The following is a 6,000-nucleotide window of genomic DNA, read 5'->3' as shown; positions in this document are numbered from 1 at the left end:
TGGAAAAGCACCCCGGGTCCGCCTACACCTGCAAAGGGCATCTGCTCAAAGTGCCAAAGGCGAAGGGCAAGGCCCAGAGGCCAAATCCCAGCGGGACTTTCTAGCACTCCTGACTTTCTGCTGCTGGTTGCTGGGGTGTGACACCAGATGGGCGTGGTGGTTTGGTGAGACTAGACATTCCAAGAGCCTGCATGACTGTCACCCCAGTGCCTAACTGGAGGGCAGTGGCAGAGGCAACCTGAGGTTGCGGGGTGGGGGGGGGGTCTGCCTGCCCTTTTCCCTATGGTCCCGGGAGGGCAGAGTCTGCTCAAGGCCAGAGCAGGAGAGCAAAACATAGATTCTGCCCACATGGGGCATGGCTTGTGGGAGGTTGGGGTAGACACACGAAAGCTAGGGAGACTGGGGGTTGGTCTTGTCATGGTGCGTCCAGACAGCATGGGATGTGCCTATGAGGAGATCTTCGGCTCAGCTCATGAATCAACCATTGGCTGCACCAGGCTCCAGTCTCAGAAGAGGTCAGGGTCCATGAGTTGGTAACACATCCCTATCAGACATTTTTCCTCAATCTGAGCCTTGCAGCAAACCATGCAGCTACGAGAGCTCTTTTCCCAGGTGCTTGAGTATCAGGTGCATATCAGGTGTGCGCTGGAGCTACCCTGGCTTACAAGCCTTCTGCCCCAAGGGCACCCATATCTCTTGTAATAATTCCATAAACCAGCTTTCAAGGTCATAACTTACCAATATTAACTTTTCCAGTTCACCAGTTGGTACAACTTTTGTTGAGGTCTTTAAATTTTATTTCTCTCGGTATTTTGTAGCAGAGTTCCAGAAATTATACGTCATAGAGAGCATGGTCAAATTTGGCCCACAGTCTGTTTTTGTAATGCCAATTAGCTTGAAATGATGTTAACATTTTTTAAATGTTGTAAAATCAAAACAAAACCATCACATGTGATAGGGACCATACATGCAAAGCCTACAAATGTTTACTAGATGGTGCTTTATAGTGAAAGTTTGCCAACCCCCGATGTCTCCTTTTTTTGATGTGTAGGTCTTATACAGTATATGCTGATTTACTCCTTACCATTTTGTGAGATTTTTTTTTTATTTCACAGAGATCACAGGTAGACAGAGAGGCAGGCAGAGAGAAAGGGAGAAGCAGGCTCCCCGCTGAGCAGAGAGCCTGATGCGGGGCTCGATCCCAGGACCCCAGGACCCTGGGATCGTGACCTGAGCCAAAGGCAGAGGCTTAACCCACTGAGCCACCCAGGCGCCCCCCATTTTGTGAGATTTTAAAAATGCTATTATAAATGGTACCTTTTAAATTTTAGTTTTCAATTATATGCTAGTGGTAGCATATAGAATATACAATTGGTTTCTATATACTGGTCTTGTATGCTGGAAGTGTGCTAAATTTCCATGCTCCTGATATTTCTTTGTGGATTTCTTATGATTTTGTAATACACATTCATGTTTTCTGTAAATAAAGAGTTTTACATAATCCTTTTCAATCTGTATGCCTTTTACTCTTCTTTTTACTTTTACATTTGATCTGACAGCCTGTAAAATACTGAGTATCAGTAAAGATAATGAACATGCATTCCAGGTTCCAATCTTAAAAGTGTTCAGTATGCTGTTAGCTGAAGGTTTTTTCGTTTGTGTGCTTCATATCAAGGAAATCCCCTCCAATTTCTATTTTGCTGGAGATTACTTTGAAAGAAGTACTGAATTTTGTCAATTACTTCACATACAGATTTCAGATAATATGGCTTCTCTCCTTTATCCTGTAAATATGAATTACATTGACTGGTTTTTTTCAATGTTAAATCAACCTTGATTCCCGGGACAACACCCCCCCACCCCACCCGAGAGGTGGTCATGCTAGAGTATCCTCTTGTATTTGATTGGACTGATTTCCTGAAATGGTCATTAAACACTTTTATGTCTACGTACCTGAGGGATATTAATCTTTAAATTTCTTTATTATGTTTTTGTATTAGGGTAATGCTGGCTTCTTCATAGAATGAGTTAGGAAAAGTTTCCTTGTTTTCAGAAAGAGTTTGTGTAACCTTAGTAAAATATCTTCCTAATATTTTTTATACAATTTACAGGAAAACCACACGCACTGGCAGTTTTCATCACAGAATGGTGTTTACAGTCACTTGTTATCCCTTTAGTGTCTATCAAATCTACAGTGATGCCCGCCCATCATTCCTGATATTGGAAATTTTATTTTTCTTTTTTTATTTCCCGGTCAGTTTTTCTAGGGGTTTGTCAATTTCATTAGCCTTTTAAAAATCCATTTCTAGTGTGTTAATTTTTCTGTATATTTTCTATTTCTTCTATTAGCTTTATCATTTATTTCTACCTAATTTGGACTCAATTTCTTTTTTTAAAAATTGACTTATTAGAAAGATAGTGCAGCAGGGGGTGGGGAGAGGGAGAATATCAAGCAGACTCCACGGAGCATGGAGCCCAACACGGGGCTCAATCCCATGACTCTGAGATCATGAGCTGAGCCAAAATCAAGAGTCAGGCACTTGACCAACTGTGCCACCGAGGCATCCAGTGCTGTCCAATGTATATAAGTGCAAGAAGGCTGTGATGGACCTTAAAGTACACACGTGTGTTAGATGGACTACCTTCAGGCAGTTGTACTGCTGTTGGCTCAGAGTTCGATGTCAATGGATCAACAATATCCTCAAGTAGGAAGAAATGCACTGATCTGTACATGAAGCCATTCCAGAAAGTGTTAAAAGTATCTTTTATAGTGGGTGGTGAAGCTATGAAAAAGATAAAAAAGCAGCTCAAGTTGTGGATTTGTGAGATTAAAGACCCATTAAAAAGTATAGGAAGGCACTGTTCTGAGGCTGAAAGCCAAAATTTGGTCCTTACCCAGATAGGGACAATGTGAAACCTGATCAGCTAGTTGGCTGGCTTGCACATTTCAAGAGACAATACGGTATGAACAGTGTGTAGATAAGGCAGGTCCTGCAGATCAGAAGGCTGTGGAATAATTGTTTAAATACCTGCTAAATGTTAATACAGGGAAAGTATTATGTGGAAGAGCAGGTTTCAATGCCAGTGAGACTGGCTTGTTTTCCTAGGCTCTTGGCAAATGAACCTATACAATGCAAATGGCCTCCAAATCCCATCTTCAAATTATTCAAATATCATGCAATCTTGCTATTGTGTATCAGTACCCACAGCAACCGACTTCAAGTGCAAACCCCTAAAGGTGTACAGAATCCCAAATCCACAAGAACGTAAAAGGAAACTCTAGTTCAGGAGTTTGAGATAATGACATATGAGATATCAGAAACATTCTGGGATCGCTTCCACAACTGCTCATCCAAGAAGCTGACTGCTATCTCCAGGGCAGAAACCTTGCCTCCAAGGTTGTATTGATTTTGAACAACGCCCCAGTCCATTGCCATGAAGAACTTGCAAATGCCCACCCCAACCTAGATGTTCTTGTCATGCTCCTAAACACTAGGTCTGTCACCTAACCTCTCAATCAGGACATAATAAAGCTTTCATGGTGAGGGAACTTTATGGTAAACCAATACAACACCACATGATGGACTACTGGAAGTTGGTTGCTCTATGCACTGTTGGTGATCGTGGTGCACAGCCTGGTACAATATCAGGCAGACCACTATCAGTAACATCTGGAAAAATGGCCAGACTGCCTGAAAAATTCCAAAGGCTTTGGCCGTGTTATGGAAAATATAAAGGTCAGTGTCAAACACATAATGCATATCGGATGGCAAATAAGTGGAAAAATCTTCAGGGACATGAGGGAGGATGTGGAAGAAATTTTGACAGAAAAGGTAGTAGAGCCCACTAAGACCCAGAAGGATGGGAAAACAAGGCACTGAAGTCAGTAATGATGAAGATAGGGATGAAAATCCATCTACCACTGAATGAGCTGTCCCTCTCACAGCAGCCATATCAGAATGAAATTCTGCCTTGGAAGAATTTTCAATGACATGAAACAATGTGACCCTACTAGCAAATGCAGCCTTGTGCAATTTTTCAAGGCACTTCAGTGGCCTGAAATAAGTACCATCAACTAACTACTCCTTTGGTTTTCTTGGGGTAAGCCAAGGTCAAGAAGTTTATCCAAAGTGCACTGCCCCCCCGCCACATCCCACAGCTTTATCAAAACTACTTAATATTAATCTTTTGATTAATTTTAACTTTTTCTGCACTTTCTCTGGATGACTGTACAGTACAGCATAGTGTAGGTGTTCACATTACTGTACTGTTTACTGTGTTTACGTACAAGTATTAAATTGTATGCATGACTTAAAGTACAGTAATAATAGAATACACTATACAAAATGATGTAATTGAAATACTTTTATTATAATACTGCAAATAATTTATTTCTGAGAAACATATATTCAATTCAGGTGCCTTTAAATGGAAAAAAAAAATCCATGACAGGTTATGCATTGATTGGTTGAAGAAAATGTGAACAGAGGCTCAGATGAACATAAGTCTGCATTTCCCTTAGGAGCAATGGCTCAGTGTTAATTCAGTGTTTGTGATGGATGAATAGAACACAACTACAATGAATAACAAAATTGACTAAATATACGAGTGTGTGTGTGTGTGTTAATTATTTCATGACTCAGGCCTCTAAATCCCTCACCAACATTTATGCTTCTCAAGAGTAAAAATGACAATGTTTTAGAATAAGGAATATTTTCAAGAAATGTTGGCAGCAGAGCTGCCTTCAATGTTCCAATTCTCCTGACAATAGATATATAAAAAATACACAGAAGTGCCTGGGTGGCTCAGTCAGTTAAGCATCTGCCTTCAGCTCAGGTCATGATCCCAGGGTCCTGGGATGGAGCCCCGCATCAGACTCCCTTCTCAGCAGGGAGCCTGCTTCTCCCTTTCCCCCATTCGTGTTCTCTCTCGCTCTCTCTCAAATAAATAAATCTTAAAACACACACACACACACACACACACACACACACACACACACACACACAGAGGGAATGAGGTCTTTCTATCTCTCATACCTATGCCATTCCCCACCCCAACCCCAATGACAAATGATCACAAGCTTGGCAGGGAAATTGGAAAGAAGCCGTCCACTCTTTTCTTTTCCCTTTTTCTTCTACATCTCCTCCTCCACCTCTCATTGTACTTTTAAAACACCCTTGAGGTGGTTTTATAGTATAAATAGGAAGAATTCTTGCAGACATATTTCCTAAATGTATAACCACTGGGTCTCACTTGTGGATGATTCTCGAGGGTAGTGTAAGGGTCTAGGCTGGGTCAATTTCTAATATGACCCTTGAGATGACCTGCCACAAAAAGCTTTCACACGGATGGCAATTATGTTTCTCTTCAGTATGAATTCTCAGATAACAAGCAAGATATTTCCCTGGCCAAAAGGTTTTCCTGAATGGTTATATTCAAAGGAAAAGGTATTTCACCAGTAGGTGTTCACTAAAATTAAATGACGTAAACAACCTGCACAGGCCTTTAAACTCTGGTATGAATTTTTCGATGGTGAGTGAAGGATGAACTGTGGCTGAAGGTTTTTCCACATTCACCACATTCAAAGGGTTTCTCTCCAGTATGAGTTCTCATGTGCTGAGTTAAAGCAAAGTTGTCACAAAAAGCCTTCTTACAGTCTTTGCACTCATACGGTTTTTCTCCAGTGTGGATCCTATTATGACGAACAAAATTTGCAGGTTGGGTAAAGGCCTTCCCGCATTCTCTGCATACGTAGGGCTTCTCGCCAGTGTGAATCCTCATGTGTCGAGTAAAGGAAGAGCTGTAGTAAAAGGCTTTTGCACATTCTTTACACTCCAAGGGTTTTTTCCCACTGTGGGTCCTATTATGTCGGATAAAAACAGAGTGGTGTGTAAAGGCTTTTCCACAGTCACTGCACTTATAGGGCCTCTCGCCAGTGTGAATCCTCACGTGTTGGATTAAGGAAGAGCTGTCACAGAAGGCTTTCCCACATTCCTTGCA

This window comes from Martes martes (genome assembly GCF_963455335.1).
Source record: "Martes martes genome assembly, chromosome: 17".
Lineage (NCBI taxonomy): Eukaryota > Metazoa > Chordata > Mammalia > Carnivora > Mustelidae > Martes > Martes martes.
Note: the sequence above shows the minus strand (reverse complement) of the source record.